General features: G+C 55.4%; 2 protein-coding genes across 2 annotated transcripts in view; one reads left to right on the forward strand and one right to left on the reverse strand.

Annotated features, from left to right (window-relative positions):
- Nucleotides 1-18,278, reverse strand: part of LOC310693055 (coronin-7-like) — a 118,487-nt gene that overhangs the window by 32,406 nt on the left and 67,803 nt on the right. The window lies entirely within an intron of this gene.
- Nucleotides 8,868-18,278, forward strand: part of VASN (vasorin) — a 28,040-nt gene continuing 18,629 nt past the window's right edge. Inside the window, exon 1 of the mRNA XM_083474740.1 lies at nt 8,868-9,045. The gene's annotated coding sequence lies outside the window, so the exon portion shown is untranslated. The remainder of the gene's footprint in view (nt 9,046-18,278) is intronic.

Consider the following 18,278-nt stretch of genomic DNA (forward strand, 5'->3'; position numbering starts at 1 on the left):
AGAAACAAAATACTGTAAGCAGTATTCTCTCCTGTCAGTCAAGGTACCTGATAAATGTTTTGCTGATTGTGTTACAGTCATACCTCGGGTTACAGACGCTTCTGGGTGCACGTTTTCGTGTTGCGCACTGCGCCAAACCCAGAAGTACCGGAAAAGGCTACTTCTGGGTTTCGGCGCTCACGCATGCACAGAAACACTAAATCACACTTTGCACATGCGCAGAAGCCCCGAATCGCAACCCACATGTCCGCAGACGCAGCACTGTGGGTTGTGAATGCTGCGGGTTGCGAACATGCCTCCCGCACGGATCACGTTCGCAACCTGAATGTCCACTGTCCTGGGCAGCCTGGCCATTCTTTTGAGATGGTCAATGCCTTAGTTCTTGGATCCAGGTCACAGGCCCACCCTATTCATACACAAATAAGCCCGTAAGACAGGAATTGTAGGATTTGAAAGTGAAAAGAACCATTGGGAGAGGTTTTCCCAAGGTATTTCCTTCTGCAGAAGAATATTTGGGGTCATGAAGAGTCCAGATGGCTCCTATGGTTTATGTATGAGCCTTCGTTTTATTTATGGCACCTTAGAATTCTTATAAGAGAGTCCAGATGGCTCCCTCCACTGTTGGAGGCTACAGGCCTCCAAACACTAGTTTGCTGGGAATTAGGATTCGATTCACAGGATTCGATTGCAGAGTTGGAAGGGACCCTGAGGGTAATCTAGTCCAACCCCCTGCAATGCAGGAATCTTTTTGTGCAACGAGGGACTCAAACCCACAACCCCAAGATTAATAGTCCCATGCTCTACTGAGCTATCCCCTATCGGTACTGATCGATGGCGCCCTCCCTGCCCTGGCTGCTCCGCAGGACTGTGAGAACAGCTCTGGGCAGCTCCCCCTCCTGCCTCCGGTTTATGGCTTCCCATGTCAGCCTCCTGTAATATACAACCCCAAGGCTGACAGAGGCTGTGGCCCAACGCTGCCCTGGCACTGCCAGCCTCCCCTTTCTGCAGGTAGCTGGCCTTCCCACGCTCGCAAGGGCGCTGGAGGAGGAAGTGGAGCCCAGGCCCTCGCCCGGGGTGGCAAAATTCCCAGGAGGCCAGCCTTCGCCCAAAGAGAGCAGCTATTGTGGTCTGACCTAGGAAGGCTATTTTTGTCTCTCGTTTTGGGATGCAAGGAAGTCTCCCTTGCTCGCCCCCCGCACCCCTTTTCCAGCTGCCTGGGGCTTGGCCTTCTCCAAATCAGACGGGACCCCGGCTGCCTGGCTGGGCTCAGGAGACCCAGAGGCTGCTCATGTCACTCCCAGAGGCAGCTAAATGGGGGAACCCATCAAAGATGGAGAATCCCCCAAAGGGAGACAAGTCGAGGGAGCCCCAGTTAATGAGCCAAGGGCTTGTGATAAGAATTTCAAGGTCTTAGATATATGTTAAATGTTCATAAATGTACCAAGCAAGCACATACATAGATCAGCACAGGAAGACTGACCTGAAACCATTTTTAGCTCCCAAGCTGACCAAATGTTTTCTCTGCAAGGTCAAAGGAAAACGGAAAAGCCTCCCCATGCCTGTGTACGAACAGGGTGAGCCTGTGGCCAGACTCAGGAACTAAGTATTTATCCTTACAAAAAACTGGCCAGACTTGTCAAGCACCCCAGGGTATCCAATCAAGTGAGCATTAACAGGTAACCTGCCAAACAGGAGGTAAACAAAGCACTCAGATTTCTACTGTGGACCGCCCTTTCTGTGATGTAGGTATGATGTGTCTGGGGGTGTTCTTGGACTCCAGGGTGGGCAATTTAAAATGTCTATATAAGGATGGGCACACCTTTGTTTGGGGTTCCTCCTCCATCCTCCTGCGGGTGAGGGGAGCACCCTGTTGCAACAGTTAATAAAGATCAGGCTTACGAGCTGCTCTGCTTCTCAATATTCTCTGCTTGGCCTCTGTTCTTTTCTCCTACCAATAGGGAACCCACGTTAGGACTCTATATGGGCTCTTGGATACCCCATAAGGGGAAAAGGGCAGATTGTGTTTACAACAGACTCAGGGCATGGGAAGGGTCCTGCGACAAGCAGGCAGAGACTTGGGGGTGGGTCTCTGCTGGCAGAGAGTGGTCAGTATCCCAGCAGGCTGGCAGAGCAAGGGGTGCCTGCATCCCTCCCAGGAAGCTCCTGGCACCCGCAAAGAGACCCCCCCCCTTCCGCTGGGGGAACCTTTGCAGCCAAAGCAGAAGAGGCCCTGAAGTCTCTGCCACAAGTGGGAGACCCAAAGGCGAGGCAGAGAGGTGGAGAAGGGCTGTGGAGCCTTGCTGCGTGTCCTCTCCCTGCGTGACTCAGGATCATGGCCAGAGCCCTGGAGTCGGCTCAACCGGTCCCAGCTGGGCCTCCTCCCCACAAACAGGCTCAGCCAGTCTTCCCATCTGGCGGCAGAAGCGCCTCCGAGAGGCAGCACGCCTGGCTGGCTGCGGGACCATCCCGGCACGAGGCCTGGGTGTGGCGGCTGGCACCAGGGCGCATCCAGGGACGCTTAAGGAGCCTGGGTGTCTCGGAGGGTGACTGAGCTGGGCGGGGGAAGCCAGGCAGCGCCCACAGATCTCAAACCGCTGTGGGCGATTGCAGGGTGCAAGCTATGCCTTGGTCGATGGAACCGCTGGGCTAAGCTGGCTGGAAGGGCTGGTTCTTTATTTGGAGGAAGGGGTCAGGAAAGGGGTCTTCCCTCAAGGGGGGGAGGTCTGTGGGTCAGGCCACAAGTGAGAGAGATGGGCTGCCAATGGGGCAAAGGCCCAGCACTGCCCCACGAGGAGCAGCACCCAAAAAATGGTGTGTTCTCTTCTACTGCGCCTGCCTTCTCCATAGAGCCATAGAATGGTGGACCTGGAAGGCACCCTGTGGGTCATCCATCCCAACCCCCTGCCTTGCAGAAATTGCCACTAAAGCATCCATCCCAACTCTGCTTAGAAACCTCCAAGGAAGGAGTCTGCCACCTTCCTCTTGCCATCAAAAAGTTGTGGGGTGCCTCAGGGTTCTGTCCTCTCCCCCATGCTTTTCAACATCTACATGCAGACGCTGGGAGAGATCATCAGGGGGTTTGGGCTGGGTGTCCATCAATATGTGGATGATACCCAGCTCTACCTCTCTTTCAAATCAGAACCAGTGAAGGCGGTGAAGGTCCTGTGTGAGTGTCTGGAGGCGGTTGGAGGATGGATGGCGGCTAACAGATTGAGGGTGAATCCTGACAAGACAGAAGTACTGTTTTGGGGGGACAGGAGGTGGGCAGGTGTGGAGGATTCCCTGGTCCTGAATGGGGTAACTGTGCCCCTGAAGGACCAGGTGCGCAGCCTGGGAGTCATTTTGGAGGCGCATGTCAATTCTGTGTCCAGGGCAACTGTCTACTAGCTCCATCTGGTACGTAGGATGAGACCCTCCCTGCCCGCAGACTGTCTCGCCAGAGTGGTGCATGCTCTAGTTATCTCCTGCTTGGACTACTGCCATGCGCTCTACGTGGGGCTCCCTTTGAAGGTGACCTGGAAACTGCAACTAATCCAGAATGCGGCAGCTAGACTGGTGACTGGGAGTGGCCACCGAGACCACATAACACCGGTCTTGAAAGTTCTACATTGGCTCCCAGTATGTATCCGAGCACAATTCAAAGTGTTGGTGCTGACCTTTAAAGCCCTAAATGGCCTTGGCGCAGTATACCTGAAGGAGCGTCTCCACCCCCATTGTTCTGCCCAGACACTGAGGTCCAGCGCCGAGGGCCTTCTGGTGGTTCCCTCATTGCAAGAAGTAAGGTTACAGGGAACCAGGCAGAGGGCCTTCTCGGTGGTGGTGCCCGCCCTGTGGAACGCCCTCCCAGCAGATGTCAAAGAGAAGAGCAACTACCAGACTTTTAGAGGACATCTGAAGGCAGCCCTCTTTAGGGAAGCTTTTAATGTTTAACAGACTACTGTATTTTAATACTTTGTTGGAAGCCGCCCAGAGTGGCTGGGGAAACCCAGCCGGATGGGCAGGGTAATAATAATAATAATAATAATAATAATAATAATAATAATAATAATTATTATTATTATTATTATTATTATTATTATTCCTGGTGTTTAGTCCAAAGTCCTCCAAATAACCACTGGCCTGGGACCAACAGCAGAGACCCCACAAACTGACTGGAGGGCAGGGGGAGCAGGCTCTCCCCTGCCTCATGGTTGTGGTCTCAGCTGCCAGGTCCACGCAGGGGCTTCGATTTCCAGCAGGTGGGGGGGGAGGCAGAGAAGGTGCAAAAGACCAGAAGGGAAGCATACACCCCAGTTTAGTGCTCAGCCCACTAGAGAGCAAGCCGGAAAGCGGCTATGCCAGGCTTCACTGGCAGAGGGGCTGTGTCCGGAGGGGGGAATAGTAGGGCCTGGAGCAAGAGGGAGAGTCCTGCCCCACAGTGCCCTGCTCCCTGGATGCAGCATGAAGGAAGAAGGGGGCAGACCTTTCCCTACCCAGGGAAAAGCAGACCCTATTGGCAGGGGAGACATAGCAGGACCCCCCCCCTCACACACACACAAACAAACAAACAAACAAACACACAAGGTGAAAACCAGCTGGGTGAGTGAGGGAAGGAGCGATTATTTCTGTGCCAGCCAATTGCCTGACACCTTTTGTCTAAGATCCAGTTCCTTGTTCCGCCTGTGACTCAAGCACCTCTTTCGCCTATTCTTCTTTACCGCAGTACGTGGCAGAGAAGAGCTATAGGGAGAAGCTACCTGGGCACCCCACCTGCAGATACAACTGCCAAGAAGCCACAGTAGGACGTGCCAGCCAGAAGCCCTCTGGGCACGTACAAAGAGCTAGCACGGGCCAACCAGAACTGTGTGTGTGTGTTTTTGTGGTGCTTTTGTGTGTGTGTGTGTTTCTCATGGGGTTCGGCCGAGGCTCACAGACCCTGCCAAGCTAGGAGGACGGATCTGTCACTCTCAAAGCGGACAATTTGGCCCTGCCACGTTGGGAGCTGCGCCAGCGCGCATCTTGCCAAGTGTGTGCCCAACAGTTTAACTCAGGAGCAGGCCCCAGGCACTCGCAGCCTTGCACAGCCCTTGAAAGAGCCTTCCGTCCGAGGAGGAGCCCCCTCCGGAGCCTGCCCCCCAGGACAACAATGGGGTGTGGGGCTTTGTCCACCTGCTTCAGCCCCTGGAGGTTCTCAAGGCTGCCTCTTCTGAGCCAAGTGCATGGAAAGAGGAGAGGGAAGGGGGCTTGCCTTTCTGGGGGGGGGCACTCTCCCATCTCCTCTGTGCCTCAGGAGACAAGGGGCTCCTGCCCAGAACAGCGGCCAGAGGGAGGGGGCTGCTGCCCATCATCTCAGGGCCATGGATTTGGTTCAACAAGATTATCTCCATAACCCCCTCCCCAAGGAATGGAAGAACGAGTGATGGGGTTCCTGCCATCTGACGGGGGGGGGGAGTCCAGTTTCTCCAGGGTGGCAGCAGCTGACGGCTGTTTTGCGGGGCAACAGAAAGAGAAAAGCACTTGAGGAACCAGAGAGGGAGGCGCAGCGCTCAGCCCCTCTGTTGACCTAAGATAAAGGCAGCAGGGTAAGCCAAATACCAGGGCTCTCTCACTGGGGAGAGAACAAAGGCCGGCATATTAGGTTCCAGAGGACATTTTTGTGGTTGCCCAGGTGGGGGAGGGGGTGACCTGCTGGCTCCCTTTGCCGATGGAGGGAGAGGAGGCACTGCTGCCGAGGGGCCTTTGGGGGTCACACCTAGGCTGAAGCTTGGAGGGGCAACGCTGGGCTGTTTGAGGCAAGCAGCACGGCTGCTGAAGCCGCCACCTTGAGCACCCTTGTGGGTGTTGCCGTGCCTTCTGCATCAAGTCCTTGGCTGGTTCTGGGCATTCAGGCAGTGCCCTCCTGGTCTGGAATACCCTCTGTGTTGATTAATGGACTACGCAGAACTAGACAAAATGACTGGAAGGATTCGAAACCGGCAGGGCAGAGATTTACAGAAGAGTGAAAGAAATATACGAACTATTTGAAGAGCAACTGTAATCAGCAAATTACGCTAGTGGGACTACAAGAAGTTTTGTAAGGAGAAATATATGAAATCTTGCAAAATAGAGAAAGAAGAGAGATTAGTTATAATATTTTAAAGGTAATAGTGACAGTAAGAAATGTATATTAAGTGAATAGATTGGAAAATTTGCAGATGTGATTGATGGAAGTCCAAAAAAAATTGTGTACAAGGTAAAAGTATGTTTAATTATTTGAAAATATGTTAAAAAACTAATACAAATTTATATATATATATACAAAAGGAATATCCTCTGCACTGAACGGGGACAGACCAGGCCCACCAGAGGCTGGGCACCTGCTTCTGGAAAAATTTGCCCCCCCCCCTCAGGGAACGAAGGAACACACCTCCCCCTTCTCTCATAGAATGGTAGAGTTGGGAGCGACCCTAAGGATCATCTAGTCCAAGGCAGGAATATGCAGCTGTCTCATATGAGGATCGAACCAGCAACCTTGGGATTATCAGCACCACATTCTCAAAAACTGAGCTGTCCACATTTCACACATGTGACATATTACAGGGCCATTTGTTTTTTTGCAAGATGAAGGGACATTATTGAAGGCTCTTCTTCCCCATCCAACATCCATTGGAGTCTACGGGAGGGAAGCCCACCACTTCCCTCTGGGCACTGGATTCAAACCTCCTACAGGCACCCCCAGAATCTGCCCCCAGAGAATGGCTGGGGCTTTTCCCAAGCAGGGGGGCCTGGAATTCAGGGTGCTCTAGGTGTCACTGTGTCTGGCTGGAATCTTTCAGTGCTGCCCCAAAGGGGAGACAGGAGAGGGTGGCTAAGAAGACTCCCCTCCTGGTGCCAACCCCTGGGCAGGGGGGCAGCCTGCTCACAGGCTGGGAGAATTCTCTTTGGCACATGGGGCTCTCAAGGGCCAGGGGGGCCTTGCTAGGCTCCTCAACCCTGAGAGTAATAGTGGTCCATCTAGTCCAGAATCTTCGAATCCTACAGTTGTAGAGTTGGAAGGGACACCTAGAGTCATCTAGTCCAACCCTCTGCGATACACAGCCAGGGCACCTGGATCCCCCTCAACTTCCCCCCCCCCAAGAGAAACCTGCCAGCAGGACCTGAGCACAAGAGCTCTCTCTCCTCCTGCAATATTCATTGCTGCCTCCAAGCTTGGAGGGTGGATCATGGCCGTTGTGGCATTGTGGCAGCCAGCCCTCTTCTGCTGCCCTCGCTGAGCCCCTGGAGAGACTGACCCAGCAGGCAGCCAGGCCCCCTGGCCAACTCCCTTCACCAGAGGCAGAATCCCAAGGATGACCTGGAGGAGGAGGAGCATTCCTCAGGCGATAAGGCCTCTGCACCTGAATTGCAGAAAGTGAGGAAGAATTAGAGAACCTCTTAATGAGGGTGAAAGAGGAGAGTGCAAAATATGCTCTGAAGCTCAACATCAAAAAAACGAAGATCATGGCCACTGGTCCCATCACCTCCTGGCAAATAGAAGGGGAAGAGGCAGTGAGAGATTTTACTTTCTTGAGCTCCATGATCACTGCAGATGGTGACAGCAGCCACGAAATTAAAAGACGCCTGCTTCTTGGAAGAAAAGCAGTGACAAACCTAGACAGCATCTTAAAAAGCAGAGAGATCACCTTGCCAACAAAGGTCCGTATAGTAAAAGCCATGGTCTTCCCAGTATTGATGTATGGAAGTGAGAGCTGGACCATAAAGAAGGCTGATCGCCGAAGAATGGATGCTTTTGAATTCTGGTGCTGGAGGAGACTCTTGAGAGTCCCATGGACTGCGAGAAGATCAAACCTCTCCATTCTGAAGGAAATCAGCCCTGAGTGCTCACTGGAAGGGCAGATCCTGAAGCTGAGGCTCCAATACTTTGGCCACCTCATGAGAAGAGAAGACTCCCTGGAAAAGACCCTGATGTTGGGAAAGATGGAGGGCACAAGGAGAAAGGGACGACAGAGGACGAGATGGTTGGACAGTGTTCTCGAAGCTACCAGCATGAGTTTGACCAAACGGCGGGAGGCAGTGGAAGACAGGAGTGCCTGGCGTGCTCTGGTCCAGGGGGTAACGAAGAGGCGGACGCGACTAAACGACTAAACAACAACCTGAACTTCCCAGGCCTTCCAGGAAAGGTCAGGGAGCAGCAGTTGGAAAGCTGACCCAAAGAGAACAGGGCACAAGGACTCGGTGCCAAGGAGGCCCAGCCAAGTGGGCCAGGCAGAAGCACAGGAGGCGAGTCACAGAGCTGCCAGCTCCAAAAAGGGGTTCACTCTAGATGAAATCACCTGTAGACTTGCTGCCCTCAGCTGACACCCCCAGAAAAGACTTCTCCAACCCAACCCTTGTCCTATTCTCTTGGGTGGTGGACCAAAGAGCAGCAACAGAGCCCTGGATCAGGCCACAGGGCCACTGCCTTGTCCCGGCTCCTTCATCCTTGCCACCTGGCTAGCCAGATGCCCCCCAGGCAGGGGGCTAGGAAGACCCCCGCCCCTGCAACACCTCCCGGGGCTCAACGGCAGCCTATGGCGGGGGGCCGCGTCGGCACGGGGCTGCCGGCCAGAGGCCACTGTGGGGTTGGGGGAAAGTGGTCCTCTCTCCGCCGTCTCCAGTCGGGGCCCGTCGAGGAGGCGTCGCATCTGCCCCCGGCCAGCCAGCCAGGAGCAAACCTGTGCCGGGGTGGCGGCGGGAGAGGAGAGGAGCAGTCCGCCCGGGGGCTGGCAAGGAGGCAGCCCGCTCCGCTGGCCCCTCCGCCGCCGGCTGCCCCTCGGAGCAGCTCCCCGGCTCCACCTCCGCGGCCTCGCAGCCAATCCGGCGCGGCCGCCCGTCGGAGGAGCCTCTTCGCCAGCCGGATCCGCCTCCTGCCGCCTCCCGCCCCGTCTCGCCTTCGCTCGGGCGCCGCGCAAAGGAGGCAGCAGCGCACGGCCAGGACGCGCAGGAGGAGCAGCCGGCGATGGAGCGCGCCCCCCGGCAGTCGCCCCTCCGCCGCGCCGCGCTCTAGACCCCGACGCCCCGCTCCCGAGTCGCCGCCCGGCCCAGTCGGTAAGTCCGCCGCCGAGCTGGCCGCTCCCTCGACGGCTCGCTCGCTCGCTTCTCCGGCTCCGCGTTCGCGCTTGCAGCCGGAGTGTCTCCGGAGAAGTTGGCGGGGCAGCGAGCGGGGAGACTCTGCCAAGCGCGCCGCACTCGTAGGTTTGGCCACTTGCACAGGCCAGCCAGGAGTCGCCCGTCCGCGCTTCCTTTCTGCACGTCCCGCGCAAGAAGGCAGCCGACAGTCGCGCATCAGCCTCGCCTACCTCGCAGGGCTGTTGTGCAAGGCGAAGCCCTCCTCTAGCGGTGGGGCCTGACTCGCTGGCCCGATTCCCAGCAGAGAGGGGCAGCTCGAAAGCCTGTTCCGTGGCGCCTCCCCACGGACAGAGCCTGCGCTGGGCCCGGGTCGAGTCCCCAAGTCGGGCTGGGAGAGCGAGCCTTGCCGGAGACGCGGGAGACGGACTCCGGAGCTCGGTGGGAGCCAACTCCTAGGGCTCGAGGGGTCTTTGCCCCCCCTAAAATATTTGAGGGCCCTGGGCTCCCCCAAAATTAATGGGCATTGCCATTCAAGTGGTGCGCGATCGATTATGCGGTGCCCCCAATATTTTATTCAAGTTGGCACCCAGGCAGCAGCTCCCCTTGGTAAGTTGGCAACCCAGGCAGGGCCCAGGCTCCCTCTCCTTGGACCAATGCAAGGGGCTCCCAAGACAAGGGGCTCCCTCCCCCTTTGCCTGCCTGGCCTGGCACTCCTGTACAGTGATCTGGGTTCAGCTCTGGGACAGAGCATGTGCAGAGTGCTTTTCCTCCCTTGCCACTACCAAATTATCTCACTGTCATTCCCAGGGAGTATTCCTCCGAAAGCTGCGTCAAAAGGGCACATCATTTTTATGGGCTTCCGTCAGGACAGCTCCCGGCTGGATGGGGGCCTAGGGTCATCTATTCTGCTGAGCTTAATGGCACCCCAAATCTCACTCCTGGGGGGCAGCTGCACGTCCCCCCAGATGGGCTCAGTACCACTTGCCTTTTCCCTTCCCTCTTCCCAAGCCAAGCAGGTCTGGGAGGGGAACTCTGAGCCAAGATTCAGGAGGAGGGGTTTTGGGGTGTCTTGGCCGACGCTGGAGAAGGAGGCTTGGGAGAGCCAGCAAGGGCTGGCAGCTCCCTCACTGCTGGCGTCAGGCATGGACTCCGGGGGCCCCTATGCTGAGCTGGGATGAGAGATGTGGGTTGCCTCGTGGAACAAACATGTAGGAAAAGAGTCTGGCAGTCTTCCCTTCTCCTTGAGTTGGAACACCCTTTCCCGCTCAACATTTGGGGGCTGGCTGGGCATTTTTGCCCTGCCCCCCCCCTGCACGGGTTCCTTTTTCTTCTCCCCCCTGCCTTTTCCAGGCCCTGTGTTTATTTTCTTCCGTACTTTATGAGTGGGATTCTGGGAGGTTCTGTAAACAGAGTGTCAGAGGCAGGAAGGAGCTGTGTGAATGAATGACAAGCCTGGAAGTCATCCAAGCGCACCCTCACCCCGACCCGACCTGGGGTGGCTCTGTCACTTCCGGCCTGCTGCAGGACTGCCACCCACGGGGGGCCAAGGGAGAGGGGGGCAGGGGCAGGCCCAGGGCCACTGTGCCAGGTGCCAGCTTCTCTCTCTGTGTGTGGTGTCAATCAGGAGAGATTGTGGGGAAAGGTCTCTTCTTCCATTCCGCTGGCTCTCCTGGTGTTGCCGGGGGCCAGGCTGGGGCTGTAGCTTCGCAAGTGACCACTTGGGGGTCTGGTGCAGGGCATCAGGCAGAGGTGCGGCAGGGGGACTCCGGCTCACTATACATGCATGTGTCCCTTGGGTGCTTGTGGGAAGGGCAGGGCGGAACGGACTTTCCCTACTTTATGGAGACAGAGAATTCCTTATCCCTCCTTGAGGGTGGCAGGGAAACCGTAGCCTGAGAATTGGTTTGCGTGGGGGAACTAGACTGCAGATGTTAACCTGGCCAAAGCAGCCGGTCTCTCTCTAGGAGCTGTCGTTTTGTGGGGCGATGGGGGGGCAGGAGTGGCTCTAGAGGTAGAAATCTCAGGTCTCAGAGCAAACTAAGATACTCAGGATTCCTTGGGGAAATCTGCAGTATAGAGATACAGTAGTGAATCTAAGGAAGAAATGTATTTTGTTTGTAAAAAATGATACTGCCTTAATAGAATAATGAAAAAAAATCTTAAGTGGTTTAGATAAAAAATGCAACAACAAATTATGTTTTGGAATTATTCTTCAAAACAAAATCCCTGCTGTATTTCCCCTTCCACTGTCCACCTACCTCCCCCAGTCACCCCCTGGACCAGTCAATAAAGGCCTTGGCATACTTTTCTGTAAGTTGGCACAGAATGCGCGATTGCTTCAAGGAACAAGCTGCTTTTTCAAATGCTACAGAGCTCCATGGAGCCACAGGTTCTGAACATATTTCCGAGGGATCCAGGGCTTGAACTGGATTGTGCTCTCTGCTACGAGGGAAACTGAGGCAGGGCTGGTGGCAGCGAATGGGATGTGTGCTCAACAGATGTGCAGCTGCTGCCCTGCCGCTTAGGGGCCCTGCATATGTTGCTGTTGTAGCTGCTCGGGTTAGATACTGCGGGGTGGGGGCCAGGGGTCTGCAGGCCATGCATGTGCCACGGCTGGGGGCACAATGCCCAGGGAGGAGGGGAAGGAGCAGGCAGGGTGGCACAGAGGGCACCTGAGGCTTGGTAAGCTAATATCCAATAATTTAGCAAGCCCAGCCCAACTTCTAAAACAACCTGCAGTACAGTCGAGGGATGACTTTCCATAGATCGCAGTGAGGGAGCTGCTCTGCTACGTACGAAACCCTGCAGTACAGTCATACCTCGGGTTACAGCCGCTTCAGGTTGCGTTTTTTCGGGTTGCGGACCGCCGAAACCCAGAAGTACCGGAATGGGTTACTTCCGGGTTTTGGTGGTCACGCATGCACAGAAGCGCTGAATCGCAACCCGCGCATGCATAGACACACAGACATGGGTTGCGAATGTGCATCCCACATGGATCACGTTCGCAACTCGAGTGTCCACTGTAGTTGAATTTGGATGGTTTAAAAGAGGTAAAGGTGATGGTTTGTGCCCCCACTATGTACCTTGTTAAGACAGACGTAAAGCCAGAGAGCAACAGAAAAGTAGAGTAGAATGGGGCACCCAAAGTTCATCTAGTCCAACCCTCTGCAATGCAGCCGTCTCAACGAAAGCATCTCTGACAGGTGGCCACCCAACCTATTTTCAAAAAGCTCCACTGAAGGATTGTCCATCACTTCCCAAGTCATTCTCCTTGCTCTTTATGATTACAAAATAAGAGCCCTGATGAATCACACTGACAGCCCACTTAGACCAGCACCCTGTTTCCAAGAGGGGACAGGCAGGTGCCTCTACCAAACTCACAGCCAGGCTTGAAGGCAACAGTCCTTGCTTCCTCTGCTGCCCGAGCGGCTGGCGTTCAGAGGAATGCCCCCTCCAAGACTGGCAGGCCCTCTGCACTAATTCACGGCGATCTCGAGGATGCAGAGCTGCCACCTTGCCAAATAAACTTTATAACTATCACTTTTGGGTCATGGCTCAGCAGCCGAGAGCTCTTCCTTTGCGCCTGTATGTGCCCCTGCTCTTAAATCCCCGGTCAGGGCTGGGATAGAGCCACCCCTGCTATTCCAGGGGGGGGGGGCCACCAAGCGAGATGGACCACGACTCTGAATCGGCAGAAGGCAACAGCTTCTGACTTAAGAGATAAATATGCAGTTCTGAAGCGAAGAGTTTTAATAGTACAGTCATACCTCAGGTTGAAGTAGCTTCAGGATGAATATTTTCGGGTTGCGCTCCGCGGCAACCTGGAAGTAACGGAGTGCGTTGCTTCTGGGTTTCGCCGCTCGTGCATGTGCAGACACTCAAAATGACGTCATGCGCGGAAGTGCCGAATCGCAACCTGCAGACGTCCAGATGTGGGTTGCATTCGCTTCTGGATGCGAACAGGGCTCCGGAACAGATCCCGTTCACATCCAGAGGTACCACTGTAACACTCTAAAATCTGCTGCCTGCTTAATCAGAAAAACAAAAAATTGATGAAGAGTTGTTTTTAATCAAAGAGAACACCAAGAATATATATATATAAAAAGACTGCTGGATCAGGCCCATGGCCCATCTAATCCTTCACCCTGTTCTCCTAGTGGCTGCCCAGCTGCCCCAGTGGAAGCCAGGGAGCAGAACATGAGCTCAAGCGCAACACTCTTTCAGAAACATTGCTGCCTCTGTAGTCACTGTGGTGAGTGCCACCAAGAGCCATCTCCTCCTCCATGAATTTGTCTGATCCTCTTTTGAAGCCGCCCAGGTTGGTGGGCATCCCTGCCTCCTGCAGGAGGGAGTTCCACACGTTAACTACACGCTGCATGAAAAGGATTTCCTTTTTATCTGTCCTGAATCTTCCAATGCTCAGCTTCATTGGAAGCCCGTGAGTTACACCAAGCATAATTTTACACATTTCTGTTGCGCTGCCTCTGAACTCCCTGCCATGGGAGCATATTCACCCAGTGCTTTTCCAGCTGCACTGGCTCCCGGTGGAGTACAGGGTCAGGTTTAAGGTGCTGGTTTTGACCTTTAAAGCCCTATGCTGCCTAGGACCCTCGTACCTACAAGACCGCCTCTCCCGGTCTGCCCCGCGTAGGACCTCAAGGTCCATAAATAGCAACACCCTAGAGGTCCTGGGCCCTAAGGAAGTCAGATTAGCCTCAACCAGAGCCAGGGCCTTTTCAACACTGGCTCCAGCCTGGTGGAATGCTTCGTCTCATGAGACCAGGGCCCTGCAGGATCTGATTTCTTTCTGCAGGGCCTGTAAGACAGAGTTGTTCCACCTGGCCTTTGGCTTGGAATCAACTCGATCCCCTCCCCCTCTTTCCTTTCTCCTTCTGTGATGGAACTCCTATTTGGGGACTTCCCTGGCTTTTTTCTGGCCCATGTAGGACCAGTCTGGATAGTTGGCCTTGGTGAAGATTAGACGTTTTCATCCCCCAAAAGTTTTTGATTTGAGTTTCTACTGAAATGAGGCTGCATTTTAATGTTGTATTTTAATCTTGTTTTTAAGTTGTATTTTAATCAATTGTTTTTATACTTGGTGTTATTTATTATTATTATAAAAAGTCCCAGACTTTCCCACCTTTCTTCACCGCAGCTCCTCACAGCGCCTCCTGAGCCACCAAGTGACCCAGTCCAAAGTCAAAACAGGTCACCTTTCCACCTGGCAGCACCCAGCTGGCTCACCTGGGGGGCGCCCCTTCCTTCCTTCCCTCCCTCCCTCCCTGATGCACAGCCCAGCCTCTTCCTTAGAAGCATCCCAAACCAGAAAGGCAGCAGCTGCCTCACAACATTGGAATTCTCATTAGTTGGTCCTTGGGGAGCAGCATTCCTGGCGGTGTGTGCAAGGCAGGAGAGTGCGCAAGGCAGGAGGGTGCGCAAGGCAGGAGGGTGCGCAAGAGGTGCACCAGCCCTCCTCCTCCTCCTCCTCCTCCTCCTCCTCCCACGCAACTGGCTCTGGCCGTGCGGAGCGGCTGGAATCAGTTTCTTCTTGGAAGGCCTGGCTTCCTGGCTTGCCTCCTCCGGAACACCTGAGGGGAGCCCCAGCCGTCCCCCCCATGCCTGCCAGAGAGGAGCGAGGAGGCTGGGCTGCTGGAAAGATTGCAAAACCCGTTCCAAGCAGACAGGAGAGGGGAGAAGAGGAGGGGAAGCAAAGGGCCAAGGGGCTGGGCGGGCAGGGGAGGCCTTTCTGAGCAGCAGCGCAGCTCTGCGTTGCCCGGGGATTGCCAGAGAGCAGTGCCAACCTTGGCTGCCCAACTGATGCCCAGAAACGAACCTGGCAGAGGAGAAACAAAGGCAATGGGCGCATCTAGCCAACTCTGCAAGGGAACCGATGGGATCCTTGCGGATTTTTAAGCAGAGGCCAGGTGGCCATCTGTTGCAGAAGATCAAGATTCCTGTATTGCAGAGGGTTGGACTAGATGACGCTCAGGGTCCCTTCCAAGTCTGGAATTCTATGATCATGTCAGAGAATGTGAGCACAGTCAGAAGTCCAACAGGGATTGGAAACAGCTTGACTGGACAAGGTAGCTGAGCATTGACTTGCTCCATGGCAAAGGAGTGCCTGTATTTGCCAGGCGAGAGGCCCAGCGCAGAGAAGCCGGGAGGGAGCCCTGTGAGTGGGCAGCTGCCCAAGGAAGCCTCTGGCGCTGTTCCGAGAGGGCACTGGAACTTGCCCTCCTCAGGGTGGATCCTGCCACTGCCGCCACCTCCCTTTCTTCCTGGTGTGGCGGCTGCTCGCACCAAACTCCAGCAGAGACGGCTCAGAGGCCGGCCGGCCTGAGCCGGACAATGGCTGCCTTGTTTGTCGTGCTGGTGAGAGGAACTTGCCAGGAAGGTGAGCTGGCAGGAAGCGTGTCCAACAGGCACCTAAGAGGCAGCTCTGTGGCAGACTGTGGGGGCCCCAGTGTGCGGCAGAGGCAGGGGAAAAGGAGCCCCAGCCTGCCAGGAAAGGGTTTGCACATGTGGCCCCCACTCTTCTTCATGTTCCCCCAGCAAAAAGACCAGAAGATTCCTTTGACGTGGCCTCCCCTGCCCTGTGCCAAGGGGCTGGGACACCTGGCATGTGGTGAGGCTCTGTGTTTGTGTGGAGAGCCATTTGTGGCAAACAGATAAACTGAGGGTGCCAACATGGTAAGGGAGCCCCCCTCCCCTCCCCCCAAAGGGGGAACCTTGCACAGTTCTCTTCCCTCGCAGGAAAGGCAGTTTTAGAGGAAAAGTGAGTAAGAGGCAACGTGATTGTAGTTTATAAAATTATGCAGGGCGTGGAGAATGCGGACAGAGGAAAGTTTTCCTCCCTCTCATAACACTCAAATTCATGGGCATTCAGTGAAGATGAATGCTGCACAATTCAGGATGGATTAAAGAAAGTCCTTTTTCAGACAGCAGATATATATATATATATATAGAGAGAGAGAGAGAGAGAGAGAGAGAGAGACCAGGGGTCAGCAAACTTTTTCAGCAGGGGGCCAGTCCACTGTCCCTCAGACCTTGTGGGGGGCCATACTATATTCTGAAGGGGGGGAAATGAACAAATTCCTATGCCCCACAAATAACCCAGAGATGCATTTTAAATAAAAGGACACATTCAACTCATGTAAAAACACACTGATTCCTGGACTGTCCGTGGGCCGGATTGAGAGGGCGATTGGGCCACATGCGGCCCCCGGGCCTTAGGTTGCCTACCCCTGCTATAGACTATGGAACTCCCTCCCACAATATGGAGAGCTTTAAAAGAGGGTGTTGAGACAAATTCAAGGAGGACAGGGCTATCAATGGCTCTGCTCTGCCCCCGAATGATTCCAGTTGCTGGAAACCTCAGGAGAGGAGAAGAGGGCTCTTGCGCTCGGAGCCTGCTTGAGGGCATCTAGTTGGCCCCAGGGAGAAGAGGAGGCTGGAGTGGGGGGGCCATGGGCCTCATCCGGCAGGCTCTGCTTATGCTCCCTGCCCGCAAGGAACTCTCTCCTGTGCGGCACAGCGGAGGGCACAGGTGCCATCAGTGCCAAGGCCTCTCTGGTAGCAGAGGTGGCGCTGCAGCCCTGCCAACCCAGCTGACTCGCTGACAACCCAGCCGCAGGAACGCAGGTCGGCCAGCACCACCCTGAGCTAATGACGGGTTACCTCTGTGTGCCTGGCTAAGGATAGCCTGGTGTCCTTGTGGCAGCTGCGGTCAAGGCCAGGAGGGAAGGGGAGAGGGGCAGGCGCCACTGGTCACCTTCTGTGCCCCACAGAGGGGTGACAAAGCAGGCTGCAAAAGGGGGCCCTGAGCCATTGATACCCAAATGAACCTGAGCCATTGCGGCTTCCCTTGTGGGCGCTGTGCTCTGTCCCGGGGGCAGCAGAGGAGAGCCCAGAGGCCCAAGGGAGTTCAGCGGCTGAGCCCCAGGAGGATGGCCAGAGTGCGAAAGATGGGGCAGCTCTTGCGAAGGAGAGACAGCAAGGCAGAGGCGGCTCGCAGAACCTGTCCCTGCCAAGCCCCGAGGAGGAGGAGGGTGGAGATCCGCCCTGCAATTAATCCTGCGGCAGGCTTAATCCTGGCACTGCGATGTCCCACTCCTGACCTGGGTTGAGGCTGCGCTTGGAGGAGCCGTAATTAAAGGGGCAGCAGTGACAGCAGACGTTACTCAGCAGCCTGGATGTGGCAGACACGTCAGCGAAACCGGAGCCCTGCCGTTTCCGAGCAGCATTCCAGCGGGCGAAGGCTGGTGCTGGGCACTCCTCCCAGTGCCCTCCCAAAGCCCTCCTCGTCTGCTGCTGCCGCTGCTGCCCTGGTTATGTGGCATGGCTCTTCCTCCCTCTCCCCCACCAATCCAGTTCCCCAACTGGGGCCCAAACCAGTCTCAGAGGCTCTTTTCTGGCTCTCCCTGGGACCAGCGCAGACCAACTATGGTTGCCACAAGCCTCAGGCTGAGCGGGGATGCACTAAGCAACTTAAGCCGGATCGTGCTCACGGAAGAAGGGGGAGTTTGGGCCAAGCCGTGTAGTAGATGAAGGACATACAGAGAAAGCCAACCCTACTCTTAAGACAGCAGCCGCCGCCCCCTTGGTGGAAGGGCAGACCTCTCCCCAAACTAGCCTGTGGCCTCATGCCTTTGTGTGTGTGAGGATGCACCAGCATGGGGTTTGAGTGCTGGTCCCGTGAGCATCTGTTTGCAGAATGGGGCAGGGGGCCACCCCCCTCCCCAGGCCCAAATGTCTCAGGCCAGGCCTGCATGCAAACAGTGCCTGCTCCACTAAGTTCCCCTGAAATGGGTGAGGCTTTCAGCCCCCCCCCCCCCAGTTTTGCAGAGTGCAGTGCAAGCCTCTCTCTGCAGGGCTCTGGGGAGCCCCAGAAGCAAGGGCCCCTAATCCCAGAGGGACCTCAAAAGCGACTTCAGTCCATGTTGCTTATGGGTCTCGTAGACCCCATTTGAGTGGCACGACTCAAATTGATATTTTTCCCGCAGTAGCTATTTCCACCATCCCAAAGTTTGAGAGTTAGCAGCACAGATGTTGTAAAGATTCTGTGGGGATCTGTTGTGGAACAACCCCACTGGCGAAGATAACAGGGGTCACCCAGACCTCATTGCTGGTGGCAAGGCTTGGGAGTTCCAGCTTCAGGGCCCCCCAGATGTAGCAGGGCCCCAGAGGGTAAAGGTAAAGGGACCCCTGACCAT

Source organism: Podarcis liolepis (genome assembly GCF_965112155.1).
Source record: "Podarcis liolepis genome assembly, chromosome: 14".
NCBI classification, from domain to species: Eukaryota; Metazoa; Chordata; class Lepidosauria; order Squamata; family Lacertidae; genus Podarcis; species Podarcis liolepis.